This window comes from Polypterus senegalus, chromosome 7 (assembly GCF_016835505.1).
Source record: "Polypterus senegalus isolate Bchr_013 chromosome 7, ASM1683550v1, whole genome shotgun sequence".
Lineage (NCBI taxonomy): Eukaryota > Metazoa > Chordata > Cladistia > Polypteriformes > Polypteridae > Polypterus > Polypterus senegalus.
In genome coordinates, this window is record NC_053160.1 from 49,657,686 (window position 1) to 49,675,345 (window position 17,660).

Here is a 17,660-nt window from a genome sequence, read left to right on the forward strand (position 1 = left end):
TTGGCAGTCCATGTACCTTGTTTTTATAAACTACCCCCCAACCTGAACTACTATAGGGTGACTGTTGTAATAAACCCTATAGGCAAAGGAGTGACTGCAAAACTGCACAGCCCTAAACAACATTGGGAAGGATATTTTAAATTCATAATCAAGATCGATAAATGGTTAGTCACTCTTTGAAGAATACATTCATTTAAAATTCATTTAAAATTACTTACTGAATTAATTACTGAAATCTGAAATGGCACACTATACTCAGGCTTTACAAAGTCTACCCACAATAATTCCAGCCAACTTTACGCATATGTTTTGGTTTTGTACTAAGCTAATACTTACTGGACATCTGTTTATGACCCATTGAGTTTTAATAGATCCTCATCCACTAATTGCAATTTTTGGAATTCTTCAGATGGAACACACATCCTTGAAACATACTCTAAAATACCAGCTTTTGTATGTTTGCTTGCTCACCAGAAAAATCTACTTAAATGAAAGAAATCCACTCTCCCCTTCACAATGGCTTAAAGAAAAGTTTCATTATCTAAAACAGGAAAATTTTAATTTTATTCAATGATCTGTCCAGCTCTTTTACAAGATACACTGTAGCAGACCTACTTGGCTATTTTAACCTCCACAAAAATGGATTTTAGTTTGGGCCTTATTTTATTTAATTTAAATATTTGCTTCTATGTACAAATATGGTGGTGCAGTGATTTAGTGCTGTTGCAACACTAATTCAGTATGTAAGATTTAAAAACCTCTTCCGGGCTACTGCCATTGTGGATTTCTCTTTATATCTCTGTGGATTTTCTCCCAATTGCAATATATATGTATAGTAAATTAACTGGTCCTGTCTGGAGTTGGTATCTGCCTTCCAACATTTATGTATATGTACAAATAGATAGATAGATAGATAGATAGATAGATAGATAGATAGATAAAACTCTACTTGTCCCCAGGGGGAAATTTGGTATATAGTATATGTAAATTTGTATCTATTTATATTGTTTATTTGTATCTATTTAAATTTGTATTTATTTATATAATGTATACACACATTATTATATGGGAAGAATGGGAGAGAAAGAATGTATAAAAAGGAAAAACAATTCTATAGTGTTTCATACTAGTGATTTTATTGATATGTATTGACTACCTGAGAAACCAGTTTCATTCTTTGTGAAATATAAAGTTGTGATAACAGAACTAAATTAGAATTTGTGTATGCACATTCTTCCAATCATGTTTTCCAAATAATATAATACAGTTGTGAAGCTTCTGACAATTCAACATGTTTCAAAGATACAGTGCGACTTCTAACAAAGGTCTAGTGTTAAATGTGATGTTTTCTTTTTCCTGAAATTCGTAACACTGGAGATGAAACACAGAGATTGGGGTCAGTCTGCTACAATGGTGTCCCTGTTTTCTCCTGTAGCCCGGCCTCCGCCTCCTCTGCTCAGCCCTGCACTGCTGGAGTCACAACACAGCACTGCTCCTGCCGTACTTGTTAATTGCACTTGGAGTTTTGAGTTACGTTCAGCAGAAAGTGAGAAAGGCAGACAGATGGTGTGAGCTGTGTGCAGATGAAAGTAAAGGAAAAACCAAGGGAAGGTGTAAACTCATGCGGCTCAACTGATTGTAAGATCGGCCGACTGTAAGCCGTCTCATTTTCTTGTGTTATGTCTCACCAGCTAAGACCCGCTCTGCTGGGCTTTTGTGTGTCACTGCAGGAAGTAGCTAAGGCCTTTAGTATATGAGGAAAACTGCCATTACCTCAATGGCCCAATGTGACATAACAGGGTGGTGGTGGTGGTGGTGGTGGTGGTGGGGTGTCACTGATCATATATTCTTTTGTAATGTAAGCTGCTTTGTTATAACAAATATTTATTTTTCAGTGTGGTTTGACCAAAGCATTTTAGGTTTGAGCCTGCTTGTGTTCAGTAATAATTATTGCAGGGACATCTCATGTTTATCCCAGCAGCATGTGTGTGCAAATTGGTGACATGAAGCTGTAAATAAACAACTCCAGATTTCTAGTAGAAATTTAAGAGGGTATTTTGGATTAATTCAAAGACAAACTGTGTTGTCATACATACCCTACTTTATATTTGTAATTAAAACCTCCATTGTACTTCCTCAGGTTGAGGATTTGATAAATTCCCCCAGCCTATTAAAAACTGTTTTCATTAGATCATTTGTGACCAGCTGGGGGCACCCAGACCCCCGGATCCAGACACAAGTGCACAAACACAGACAAGGATTCAAATAATGTTTATTTTATTACAGTTATATTTTTTTCAGGTTTTTCTTCATAAACACAGATTTTTTCAATCCATGAATTTATTAATCTCCTCTACACGCATTGTCCCCTACCTCCCGACTCCAAAGGTGAGGTGGCTCCTTTTATGCAATACCCGGGACAAGGCATATTCTGCCTCTGATTACCCATTATGCTGGCCTCCTGACCAGACAAGGGAAGAGGCTTCATCCCAGGCAGGACGCCAATCCATCCCAGCCATCCACTGCACAATAATTTCCAACTTACAGCGTTATTTGAAATTCTGGGACTGTTTCTGAGCTATACCTCTGTGTTCAGCTAAACTTTATCTGACAAACCAATCTGACAAATCTGAATTCAAACATCATTAATTTTTCAAAACATGTCTTCTTCTTCTTCATCTTTTCCTACTTATTAGTGAGGTCAATGTGCCTGATTAACCTGCTCCAAACAGTTCAGTCCTGCACCTCCTTGCTGGTCAAGCCCTTTCCCTTCAGCTCTTCTTTTACTTCATCCATCCACCTACACTTTGGCCTCCCTCACTGACCACATATGCCCTCATATTCATTGTCTCTCCTCCTCCATGTCCATACCACTTCAATTTACTTTCCTGCATTCTCTCAGATATCTCTCCCACTTTTGTTGTACCTCCAATGGTCTCATTTCTTATTCGGTCCTTTTTTGTAACTCCACGCAGCCATCTCAACATTTTCATTTCTGTCACAACTCCTGCATTCCCTTTACTGGCCATGTCTCAGCTCCATACATCATTGCTGGTCATTTTTCAAACTCAGATATTCCCATACAATTTTTTAAATTTAATTTATTAAAAGCAATTAATGTTCCATGCAATCAAGTCAAACGTAACAAAACTAAATTCAATTCAACCCCACCCATGACGATTTGGATTAGATTAAGTGGGTTTGACAATGGATGGACATATTCTGTTAAAGGCTAACAGGGGAGCTTTATTATAAAACAATATACATTTTTAAACAGATGACACACAAAAGCAGCATTCTTTTTTCTGTTAATTGTATATTTTCACCTTCCCTCTGAATTTAGTGTTTTATCTCTGTTACTGAAAAGATTCACTTTAAAGTCTATAGAGAGTTCAGTGTTCTCTGTGCTTTATTATATTTCCATGAGCATTTGCTCAATCAGAAGACCTGCTTTCTCATTTATCAAAACGTATGGAGATAACAAGTTAAACTGTTAATCCCACAACCACAATTCACTTATACATATAGTTTGTTTAAAGTTCTGTAAATTAAAAAAATATTTATGTGCTATTGTGCTCTAGCAACTTCTACACTTTATGTTATTCTGCAAGTCTTGTATCATATGAGAAAGAAAGAAAGAAAGAAAGAAAGGTTTTTAGTAGACTGTTGCTGCCCCCTCTTGGCCATAAAATGTACTATCAGCCTAATAAGTCCACAAAAAGATATCAACTGCTTTCAAAAGCATGTTGTTTGAATTTTAATTAAGACAATTTACTACACATATATTTTATTACAGGTTTAATGAAACAACATTTCATGCAAAATATAAGAAAAAAGCTTTACATTTCAGCAAAAGGCATACTATTCAACCCTCTGTCTTTCTCTTTCTAATTCTGAATTAAAGACACTTCTATAAAAGTGCCACATAATTAATACTCTTATATGGATTTTATTTTCTAAATAGGTTTGATTTATGTATTTTTAATTGTTAATACAGCAGTCTAGGACAGGAAGGCTGCATGGTAGCAACAAGCTTTGATGTTAAGGCATCAGAATTTGTTGTACAGATGGCATTATTCCTGCCTGATGCACCTCCACTAGTGTAAATTAGGTTAGCTGCAGGGTCGTCAGCTGGTGCCACCATTCACTGATGTTTTGCCCATTACCCAGTACATTTCTTAGTGGGGGTCAGTGGCCAAAATGGTTGACGTCTCTCTCCGCCACTACAGCTGGCCTTGCTGTGGGTTTAAGCCCTAAAAATTATCTCTCCTCTGCAGCCACAACCAGTAGCTAGCCTTCTCCGCCTCCTCTGCCAGCTCTTTAATGGCCTTCTGTAAATTGGTACCAGTCATACCCGCATCCCACAGGAGCCACATTACTGATTTTCCAACAAAGCCCCAGCATACAACCTTTGCTGGGTAGATGGAAGTCACCCAGCCTGCCCCTTTGCACTCTTCTGCCAACTCGGAGAACTTGAGGCGGTTGTACTCATGTGCTACTGGGTCTCAACACCTCCGAGGGGATGGTAAATTTAGCGATGAGGACCTTCCTGGCAGCTGTAGACCACATTACAGCTTCTGGTCTTAATGATGTTTGAGTGATTTCTAATGGAAAAACCATTTGTTTATCCAAGTCCTCCCTCTACTCCCATGAGTAGTCAGCACTGACTAGGACTATGAGTCTCACCTTATTTAACAAAAACACACAACTAAAAGACTGGTTTCAAATCCTTATCCAGTTGCATTCTGTGTGGAATTTGAATGTTCTCCTCACACTATATTTTTTTCAGATATTCCTGTTTAGTCATGTGATACACATTTAGCAGGCTGGTGACACTTACTTAGGTTTCTCTGTGTCTTTCAGTTATCAGGCCCTGCAATTGGCTGGCACCTTTTAAGTAATAGATCCTGTCTGGCCTGTTGGAAAAGCCCCCAGATCCCCACGACCCTGAGCTGGGATAAGAAGATTAGGACCATCGCAAGATTACCTACTTTTCTTTTCTCATAGCAATGGAAATATAAATAGTTGTAGTATATGTACAGAGCGCAGTGAAATTCTTGCATTAATGTCCAAGCAGCATGCAGCATGTCACCACTTCTCCAGCCTTATGACTAAAAAGAATGCATTAAAACACACAACCCTGTAGAAAGAGTGTTGGCACAAAAATGGATTGGAGTTCCAAGTTTTTAAAAAATAACCCACTTACAGTTTCATGCACATAAATTGTTAGACGCCCCTAGAATTCTATACTCCAGTTTGTCAAAGTCAGGTCCCTTCCATCAAAATTTTCCCTAATAGTCTTGATTAGAATCTTGATGGTACCCAGGTTGGAACGAGTAGTTAGTACTTAACATTTGTGTGAAATCTCCTCTATAAATCAGCCTACGTGTAGCCGCCGAAGTGTAAGGCGAAGTCAAGCACGGGTAAAACATACTGTCGAAAGAAGTCTCTCAGTCCAAAAGTTTGTTTTAAAAATATTTAATGAAAGTTAAAAGCAAATAATCCACAAAAGAATAAAAGCAAAAAGTAGTTACACGCAAAATAAAAGGCAAAAAAAAAAGGAAAATTATATCTATACTAATAAAAGATAAAGCCCTCACTGACTGACTGACTGACTGACTGACTGACTCATCACTAATTCTCCAACTTCCCGTGTAGGTAGAAGGCTGAAATTTGGCAGGCTCATTCCTTACAGCTTACTTACAAAAGTTGGGCAGGTTTCATTTCGAAATTCTAGCGTAATGGTCATAACTGGAACCTATTTTTTCGTCCATATACTACAGTATAATAGACTTCTGTTCGATGGCCGTGGGAGGCGGAGTTACGCCTCCCACGTAATTTAGTGCCTGCCAATATAAGGCCGTCCGTCAGCGGAAATCCAATAGAAACACTGCCGCTAAATATTCACGGGTGAAGGACTGTGCTTATGCAGACAAAGATGAGATGGTCAGGATGGTGTTTGTCAAAAACTCAGCGAAACTGCGAGAGAAACTTTTAAGTGCCGGGTCTTAGCTAACATTAAATAAAACCATGGACATCGCACGAGATGGCACAAGCAGAGCTGGGAACCTTCAATGCATGTACACTGAGCGGCTCACGTGAACTGACGCAGTACACAGGCAAAAAACAACAGTTCCAAAGAGTGCTGAACAAAAACCGAATTACACAATTGAGAAGGCAGCAAAAAAATATGAAGCGTGTGACACATACAAGCATATTCATAACTGCAGCTACTGCGGAAACAAAGCACACGGTGGAAAAAGTCAATGTCCCGCTAAAGGAAGACAGCGTAAAAAAAACCCGTGCATGCAGTGTGTCACGTCTCAGATAAAGAAGAAGACGAGCTGTTAATTGATGCAGTAAGAAACGAATCGATGAATGAAACCTGTCATCTTTACAACGATTGACAAACACGGAATGTAACTTGAACACAACACGTCCTACAAATACAAACCTGATTGAAAGAAATAATGATAATCAAATCCTCGATGACAGCAACACTCCTAACACTCACAAAACAATTACTGTATATTGACACTCATGTTACGTTATTTTTAAAATGTTCCCTTTTCTTTTTCATAACTTCTTTAACACACTACTTCTCCGCTGCGAAGCGCGGGTATACCCAATCTACATACTCTCAAACAGACAAACCACATGCGGTGGCGCAATGGAAGAGGCTTCGCCTCTAGCGCCGACGTCCGAGGTTCGATTCCCGAGAGGGGGTGCACTGAGTATGTACACCTAATGACCCCAAAATTAGTGCGAAACACGTGTTGCGTACTCTTTGCATTATTTCACAGTAAAACTATTTCTATATATATATACATACATGTATATACAGTATATATACACACACACCTACAAATATATAAGCGCTTCCTGATTCATTTTACTCTCCTTGGTTTGTGACGTATGAAAAAATATGCGTTTAACGCAGAAAGACCAATTGAAGCTTTATGAATAATAGATACTTTATTCGCCATCAATGATTGTTTTGGTAAAGCCATACTCAGTGTAATCATTAGATGAACAGTAAAAAAGTAACAGCGAGGGGAGGGTGACTTATTGAGGCACGCAGGCGAAAGCACAATAGCACGCGGGCTTGATGTAGTGCGTGTCAACTCGATCTAAATTGGGCGATCACATTCGAAAAAATATATCTTTTCAAGTTCTATTTAGTCGACACAAATATCTTTGGCTGAAATGTAAGGCGAATTTACTCTTTATATTTCTATGGTGAAGAAAAATTTATGCAATGATGCCTATATTTAACTTACATTCCTAACAAAGATATTTCTGTCGACTAAATAAAAATTCCTTCTATTTAAAATTTAAATAAAACTTGAACAGATACGATAGTTCATAATATCCACGCAGACTTGCACGTAAGAGCGGGAGTCATCCGTTTTAACAAGCAGCGTATTGCACTGATACGAAATAGCCTGCCCATTTAATTGTTTAGGAATGGATAAATAAATTTCGAGTTTGTACAAGTAATGTTTTTCATTTTTCTTCCTTGATGGATTCTGGCACCCCCAGCAACAGTTTCTCGCACCCCAAAGAGTGTGTGTGTGTATATGTATATATATATGTTTATATATGTGTGTGTATGTATATATATATATATATATATATATGTATTTGTGTGTATATACATGTGTGTATGTGTATGTATATGTATGTGTGTATATGTAGATATGTATATGTATATATGTATATATATGTGGATGTATGTGTATATAAGTATATATATTGTGGAGCCGACTCGGACACAGACAGGCGGACATGTTGTTACTCACCACCACACGTTTATTATGTACAATAATATTTACAAGTAATGGTCACTCAGACCCACTGTCCACAAGTGCACAGTCCTGGCCACTCAAATGCCTTTCTTCGGGCCGCCTCAACTCTCCTCTCTTGCCTCGTCCTCCTTGCACCCGACTCTAGCGCTGAATGAATGGAGACGGCCCCTTTTATGCAGTCCCCGGATGAGCCCCAGGTGTTCCCGGCATTCCTCCAAGTGCCAGCAGTGCCGGCTGTCCTCCCGGCAGCTCTCCGGGTGCCATCCTAAATCTTCCCCCCAGCACTTCCTGGTGTGGCGGAAGTGCTCGGGTAACAGGTCCCCAAGGCATTGGGGCCCCTACAGGGTGGAGCTTCCATGCCCTGTACCCATGGCCCCCAGAGCAACCAGGAAGGCGACCCCCACATGATCCAGGGTGGGCTTTGACCCTATTCTGGTCCCTCACGGCGTCCCGGCCGGGTCGTTGCCCATGGCATCCCTGACAGTATATATACATAAGTATGTATATATGTGTGTGTGTGTGTATATATATATATGACAGCAACACTCATCACTCACAACAGTGACAAAACAATTACAATGATAATCATGTTACGTTATTTTCAAAATGGTTCCTTTTCTTTTTCATTACTTCTTTAACACACTACTTCTCCGCTGCGAAGCGCGGGTATTTTGCTAGTCTTCTATAAACTTAGCTTTTCTTGAGAAACTTTAATTTTTTAAACTTTTAACTTAATTTTTAACTTAAAAATTCTTTACATCTTCTTCTTTACTTAAAGGTTCTTAACTTCTTATAAATTTAAAGATTCTTAGCTTCTTCTTCTATATACTTTATGTGTATGGTTGAACACTTAAATAAGTGCTGTTTTACGAGTTACTTCACACACTCAAAAGGCCCATTGGCACATATGCACTTGCGCAGGCACGAGCACGGTTTAAAACCATATGCCTTCTATGCCTTATACATTGCAAGGCTGTCACTAACTGAAGAATAATGTTTACTCAAAGCTGTTAGAAATGGCAAGAATACACCAATACAATTCTACTTATAGGGGTTATAGGAATCTCCCTTAGATTATGCATTGTCATCTAGTAAAATAATCATGAATCTTATAGAACTAGGAAAATGGCTCTTACAATGCGTTTGTGATCAGCAATAACAGGTAAAGATTATTTCATGCTGAAGAAAACAATAGAAAAGAAGCTTACAGACAAAATGCTTCTGGTGAATAGCCTTCATCGGGTTTATCATACAACCAAAACACTTATTTTTTCAGGATGAATTTTCCTTTTCCATTATCAAGCTATTCTAGCAAGTACCAAGAAAACATTTTAAAGCAACAGATTTTAAAGTAGGCAGTAGACTCTTCGTGACCTGGGGGTCGAGTGCTTAATCAGGAATACCACTTAGCAGGGATTTCAAATGGCTTGTCATCAACATCAGAATATAACCTGATGCCAGCAATTTACTGTATGTGATCCAACTGATTATAAAGCCTGATAGCCACTAATGTAAATAATTATTTAGCTCAGCAATACTTCCAAGATCAGCCAATAACGTTTTAACACTTATTTACATGTATCTTTATTTATTAAAATTTTAATTGGCTCATTAGGATTTTTCTAGGTACATTTGTGCTGAGCTTCTGCCTCTTGTTTAATCCATTTGCATTAGCCTGGCATATTTCCTGCATTCAGTTACTGTAAAATATGTTTTTTAATTAAGGGACATGTCAAATTTAAATAACAGCATTGACATCTCATATTTTATTGATCCACTTTTAAAGTGTGATTGTTGCATTACTTTAAAATTGGCTTATATTTCATGACTTTGCAAATATCCCTGCATTAATCAAAATTTTCACTCTACTTTTTAACATTACAGATGTCTGTCATATCAGCACAAAGAATCCAGACTCAACACCTAAATGTGAATGGCACTGGTGAAATTTTAGATTTATAGCAGTTAGTCCATCTATCCATTGTTTTCTGAAATATTGTTTTGCTGATTTTTGGACCAAGGATAACCAGAAGGTATCTTATTATTCATACATTATTCCTAGTATTAAAAATATATTTTATGTTTTGTAAAATATATTGCAATACACAATAAGGGCAATTGTTTACATATTTTATAATTTCTGTATACTGTGAGATAATGTAAAATATTTATTGTAAAGGTATTTTGAAACCTATTTTAAAATACTGTACATCAATAAACAGTAATATATTTACAAGTAATATATTTATTTTACATGTATTTGATTTTGCGCAGGAACGGATTCTGGCTATTACTGAGGACACTTACCAATGCTCTCATGGGCGCTTTACACCCCTAGGAAGTACAAGAGCATCAGGACACTCGGCACCACATTCAACAACACGCCCTCCCTACAACAAGCATGAATGGCAGACTGACTAGCTCTCCGACGTCTGACCACGCCTGGACTATCGTACGACTGACTCATATTTGTATGCTCATTTTTCTCTGAACAAGTAAGTGCCTGTGCAAAGTCATAGCCCACAGTACGTATTTTTGCAATGTATGCTTTAGTACTACTTAGTCAATACATTCTTCCCATTTGATTTCACTGTTATTGTCAGATTTACAATATTTGCTTACTTATTTTCACTTGTGCGATTTGACTTGTCCACTTTATGAATACACTACTGTGTATGGCACTAAAAATTGCGTATATTTCATTTTTTAAAAAATATAAAAGCTACAGTTCATTTCCATACTAAAAAGTAAGGAGGTAAGAGATACAGACTTTAAGCTGTAAGGCCTTATAAAGGTGTGACAGAACAGGTAACATTTAAAGGACAGGAAGGCGGGAGCAAAGGAAGAGGAAAGGAGTGAAAGGTGGGAGAAGGTGCAAAAAGCTGTCATTAGAAAAAATGAAGGAACAGATTAAAATGCTAGTCCGTGATAAAACCCTGGGCAAATACAGTATGTGAACCCAGACTGAGGATTAGCTTTGCTTCTTCTACTTTTCTTCGAAAAGTGCCTTTGAAACTCAAAAAAAACCCCAGAAAGATCAGAGTGTCTATGATCAAGGGATGTGTAGTGTTCTACAATAGGCTTTGGAAGGTCTTTGATTTTACTGGCATGAACAAGTTCCCGAAATAATCTGCTAGCCATCTCCCTGTTTCACAAAAACACTTCCCACAAGAAGTACAGTAAATGACATTTTTAGATTACCATATTGCTTATTGTTTACTACTGAATTTACCAGAGGAAACTTTGAGAGATACAGTGTTAGAATGAAAAGGGGGGACCAGTGAAATGCGACATTCATTACTGGGATTCCTCTTAGACTCTGTTAACAGGTCTGCTCCTGGCTCAATTTAAAGCCCTGTCCAAAATATTGATGGGGAAACTCCTCATTCGGAGAGCTTACTCTTGTCTCTATATAGTGTCTGTAGGACAGAGTGCCTTTGAGAAGGAAATCCGCTGTGGCAGGACCTGTACTATTGACATACTGTATGGCAATAAACAGCTTAAACCTGTTTTATTTGGAATATCATGGCTACTTCATATGTGGTAATACTTCAGTGGCTATGTTATAGAGTGTTTTGTACATATTAGGAGGTGCTCAGAAAAGCAAGAGAGTCCCTTAAGTTGAGAGAGAGATCCATGGGGGCAGCAGAACAGGTCATAGAGGTGACACTATGTGGAGTCATAGGAGCCACAGACAGCAGAAAGCAAGACCTCAGAATGAGACAAAGAGTGAGAGAAGTAGGATGGCAAGGAAACATGTAATTTTCCCATTTGACAGAAGGGGGCAGATGTCCTGGTACAGTAGTTGTTGGAGCTACTAGACCTTCTTCTGGACGGGAACAATGAGTCCAGGAAGGAAATTCCAGAAGAGAAGATATGTGATCATGGAAAAGTTTAGGTAGTAAGGGAACTTACTTTGGAGAAGCCATCCTTTAAATACAACTAAAGGTTCAAGGATTCAGGAACCTGGAGCTGCTACTGGGAGTTCTAGCTTGGTGCCATTGGAGAAAATGTATGGATGACTCCAAACCATGGAAGTGACCCTGGCATAGGGTTAAAACCACTTCATAGCTAGGGGAAATCTGAGGACATAACTGGGACGAGAATGAGGCTTAACTTAACTAATCTGAAGAAGAGAGATAAAAAGTAAGAAATGGAATGCTTTGCTGTAATACTATGGTGGGTATGTGGATTAGTCTCTCCAAAATAGAGACACAGGATCAACTTCTGATTACTTAGTCTTGGGAGAAGATTGTTGTTTTCCCTTTGTTTATTTGTACTTTTTGTTCTTCCTCCCTATATTTATTTGGTCTATTAAAGACACAAGGTTTTGTACCATCTTATGTACAAAGATTTAATGGTCACTAAAGTCCTGCTTTCCACCACACTACTTATTAATGTTTTCTATGTGTCTATGGTTTTTCATGTGAAGAAAAACCTAACATTTTTGAGAACTCTGCTTTAACAAGTTATCAACCGTGTGCCTGTGTTCTTGTTTGCAAACTTGTTTTAAAGTAACAGCTGGCATCCACTGTACTAATTTCTTTCATAATTTTAACCTATTCAATTTTGTCACCTCTTAATCTCCACATTTTTAAATTGAAAAGTTTCAAATCCATCAATTTCTCCCTATTGTTCATACCTCTCAGTCCCAGAATTTGCCCTGCTGTTCTCTTCTGGACTTTCTCAAGTGCTGCTATGTCTTTTTTGTAATATGGAGATCAAAACTGTACACAGTATTCCAGGTGAGACCTCACTAGCACATTATATAACTTAATCATAACCTTCCTTGACTTGTACTGCACTCATGGTGATATATAAGCCAACATCTTATTAACCTTCTTAACTGCTGCTGTAAACAGTCTGGATGTTGATGGTGAGGAGCCCACTGTGATTCTTCTCATGAGTGTTACTTTCAAGTTTCAGACCTCCTATTGTGTATTTAAATGTAACATTTTCTCTCACATCCCAAGACATACCATGTTAGTCCCTTCCTTATGGACGTAGATGCCAGCATAGAATCCTGAATTTTGTTGGTTCATAAAATAGATGGATGATGATGATGATGATAATGACTATTATTATAATTACTTAAAGGATGTGGAATATGCTGTCACTGTAGTTGTTCCACTTTTCACCTCATCACTGATCACTGCAAACTACAAATTCCTATCTATACAAATTATGCCACAAATGAATTAAAAAATTTCACGCATGTTAATATATGAGTAAGTGGTGCTCAGGCCAGTTGTGCTTTGTTTGAGTGACATAATAAGAAAAGTATGCCAAAAAAAAAAAAAAGAAATCCTTAAAAGAAGTGCCAGCAGGCAAAACTATTAAACCTTTACTGACATGAATTAGGATCTCTTCCAATTAGTTTTATTGCTAGAAATGTCGCTAAAATAAACCTCATAAAACAAGACGCAGAGAGGATTTGGAAAAACAAAGCAATTTGTGAGGATAAGTCAGCAGATTGAATGTGTCTTAAGGCTTTTTAATTATAATCCTAAAGATCTAATATTAAATTTACAATAATATGACGTAAACTAGTTATTTAATTAGTAAATCAGATTGATATAAATCTTTTTACACTGTCTATTTTATTTATAGCATGTAATGTACTCAAAATGTTTTAGAGGACTCTTACGTTATCCAGTTTAAGTGTAAGCAGTTCATCCTTTTATGCTTTATAGTAAGACTTCAAATCCAAAAGTCAAGATAACAAGCCTGAGAAGTGCAGTCAGGTCCATAAGTATTTGGACGGTGCTCTGTACACCACCTCAATGGATTTGAAATAAAGCAATCCTTATGTGATTGGAGTATAGACTTTAAGCTTTAATTTAAGGGGTTTAGCAATCAATCAATCAATCAATCAACATTTATTTATATAGCACATATTCATACAAAAAAATGTAGCTCAAAGTGCTTTACAAAATGAATAGAAAAATAGAAGACACAATAAAAAATAAACATAAGTCAACATTAATTAACATAGAATAAGTAAGGTCCGATGGCCAGGGTGGACAGAAAAAACAAACAAAAAAAAACACTCCAAAAGCTGGAGAAAAAAAATAAAATCTGTAGGGGTTCCAGACCACGAGACCTCCCAGTCCCCTCTGGGCAATCTACCTAACATAAGTCAAACTGTCCTCTTTGTATTTAGGGTTTTCATGGAAGGACCTGATGATGATGGTCACATAGACTTCTGGCTTTCAGTCCATCAATGTTGGTGCATCATGATGGTTTGAGTAGGTGGTGGTGGCGCAGGCCGCCACCACAAATAAACCGGAAAAAGAAATATAAATATAATATAAATATAAAGAAATATAGCAGAAATATTGCATGAGCTGTTTAGGAATGACAGCAATTTTTCTGCATAGCTGCCCAATTTCCATGGGCTCAAAAGTATTTGGACATTTGACTGACAACCTGTTCATAGCCAGCTTGGAGCAGTTTTGTCATTATTTCATTAAGCAGGTAAAAGGTCTGGAATTGGGATTTACATTTGGAAGCTGTCGCTGTGAACTCTCAATATGAGGTTCTAACAGCCAAACCAACAACACACTCTGGGATGTAGACCTATTAATTCCAAAGTCCACAATCAAGAGAAGACTCCATGAAAGTAAAGACAGAGGGTTTACCACAAGGTGCAAACCACTGGTAAACCTCAAGCATTGGAAGGACAGATTAGATTTTTTAAAACCCTTTCCAGTTCTGGTACAATTTTATTTGGACAAAGGAAACCAAAATCAATATTACCAGAATGTTGGAAAGAGAAGAATATGGAGAAGAGAAGAAATGGCTCATGGTCCGATTAATACCATATCATCTGTGAAACATAACAGAGGCAGTTTTATGGCATGATAATGCAAGGCTGTGAATGGAAGTCAGTCACTAGGTGGTTTCTTTTGTCCCGTTCGTTGTAAGAAATGGATGTCTAGACAGAGCTCCATTAGCAGGAGTATTAGTTTATCTTTTTTTTAAGTATCATCCTGAGGTATCCTGAATTTACTCAACCTGAGTGGCCTTAACTACATTATATGCAAGTATATATAAGCATGAGCAGCAAACAAAGGGCTCAGAAAGAAAATGAAAGGCATAAGGTATCTAAAGTATCATCAAAGTCTAAATCGACCTGAAGTTCACAGTATGGCCTGCCAGAGATTGACCTGGAACAGATGGTGAAGGAACGCTCTGCAAGAGAGGTTGGCAAGGAGAATCAGCAGCATCAACCCCAACTGTACTCGCAACTGAGAGCTCGAAGATAACTGAAACAAACTGTCCCAGCTAAAGGTAAGGATTTCTGCACTTGGGGATGACCTAAATAATATAATGAGTGATTTTAAAAAAGGATATAAGGAAAGAAATAAAAGGACCAAAACAAGAAAAATGAGAAACAGCTTCAGGATGTAATAATAATAATGTATAAACGGTGCATACGCACAAAATTGTGCCCGTTTCCACGCTCAAATTGCGATGTATAAAACCTAAACTTGGTGTAAAGCCACACACATTTTCATGCTAGCTTAAACCCTGGCGTATGCATGTTCTCAGCTCGGTTTTGCAAACTGGTGGCACCCAGAGTTAAAGCAGTGTTTTTGTTCCTGTGTAGTTTCCCTTTCTTTTTTATATGCACATCCTTGACGCAGCTTTATAAATACGCTGAAATTAACCGCATATTGTTATTAGTTTAAGGCATCTGATTCTAATTAACCTGTAACAATATAATTGTCCACTGAATGGCCAAACTATTCCAAATACCATAGCTGCTTTAGCATTGTTACTCTCACAGCACCTTCTTCTTCTTTCAGCTGCTCCCGTTAGGGGTTCCCACAGTAGATCATCCTTTTCCATATTACTCTCACTGCACAACTCAAGAGTATTTATATCACTGTATCTGAGTGTGGAATCACAGCACTACAGCAGCTGATTTGAAAGAGAATTATCGGTATACAGCATCAACCACACGCTGCCTTAGCCATGCTGTCTATTGAACTGCTCTCATACGGCAAACACTTCAGAGCCTTTCCTAAATGGACCTTGCGGTTCAGAAACAGTTTCATCCCAAGAACTATAAACGCACTCAATCAGTCCATCAAGTGCTCCTTGTAGAACTGTTTGTAAAATTGCGATAGTTATAATATTGCACAACCTGAGCCACTTTATAAAGTGCGTATTTACATATGATGACAATATCATTTGTAGGATGAAATGCAGTAAAATATGTTTATTACATTATACAGATAAAATGTTAACATCTTTTAAATTATCTATAGTATTAATTAAACATGTGTGGACATGGTGGCGCAGCACTAGCTAGTTCAGGGATTGTTCCTGCCTCGTGCTGTATTCTTGCTGGGGCTGAAGAGATACTGGAAGGACAGATGGATGGGATAATTAAACATGTACTACGAAGATATTTCAATATTCCTTAAAAGTTTTGAAGAATCGGCATTCTAAGTTTACTGATGGCTTAACATCTATTACACAACTGATTGTGTGGCGATTGGTTACTTGGATAAAGAAAAGGAAGAACAGGAATTGGACGTTAGTATGTTTGAAAGAGACAGTACTGCTGCAATAAATTCTTTCATCGAAGGTCGTGCACGGTGCTAGCAAGCATCTTGCAGCAGGCAGGAAAAATTTCTGGACAGGGCACCAGCTCGTCACTATCACTGTGCCACCGTGTTCCCATGTTTAATAACATGCTTTAACTCTTATCATTATTAAAATGAAATCAAGTATACATCTCAGTATTTTAATTTATTAGAGAGCTGTAATATCATGGATGTAATGGATTCTGCGTCCAGTCGGATGAAGAGAAAGCCCGTTGAAGAAGCACGTAGTGATTTCACACACATAGAAAACGCATACAAAACAAAGCATTTAATGTGCTCCTTTAGTTATGATGGGATTTGAGAAACTGGTAAATTAAAACGATTTAAAGATGAAGTTTATGGTGTTCTACTTTAGTGACAAAATAAACTACACGATTAAAGTGGAAATTTCAAGATTAAAGTTGACATTTTAACCTTTTTTCTCACTGTGTCCCTATTTTTTTTCTTTTCTCTGTACCCTAATAAGCTTTCATATGACACTCAGACAGTAGGCTATGACTCGCCTTTTCACGGCGACTTAGATATCTGACAACTTTTTTATTTTGGGCACTGTGCGATTTTGTGAACTTGAGCTTTTGAGTTTCTCTGACCCTCTATGTCACTCGATCAACTTCCTTTTGTTGTTTATACCACTGCTTAAACCAACAAATAGTAAGTTTTTTCTTGCCTCCACTTGGTATTCGCTGAAATTCTTCTATTTTCCCCTGTGCTTTTGCCATCGCCTATTCACAGAACAGTGAGCTTATGGGCTATTTATATTGATCTGCATATTCAAAGAGGCGCAATTCTGGGAGGAGTTTGGGTGGGGCAGCAGGCGCATGTATGTGCGTTACTTTTCACGCTGACCGGGATTTATGGAGCAGAAGAACATGGAAGTTGGCGGACGCACAGATTTATGCATCTGGATTTTTGTGTGTGTGCGTATGCACATTTCCGCTTTTGTCCTAACGCCATGTTTTAGTGTGAATTCTATGCATGGCATCATCCATGAGGCCCCTGGAGAAATGTTTAAGTACAAATTTACTACAACCTTTATGGAAATTCTAAAAAGAATTGATCAACAAATAGAGGAAAATATGACTAAGTTAGATGGTAAAATGTGAGTACTTGCTGCTCAGCTTAAAGATGTAAAGCATAAGTTTATGACTCGTACTCAAATAGTTGAACAATTGATATCCGCTGCTGACAAAAAAGCAAAGGCTGCAAAATCAGAATGCAAACAGCTTAGTGATAA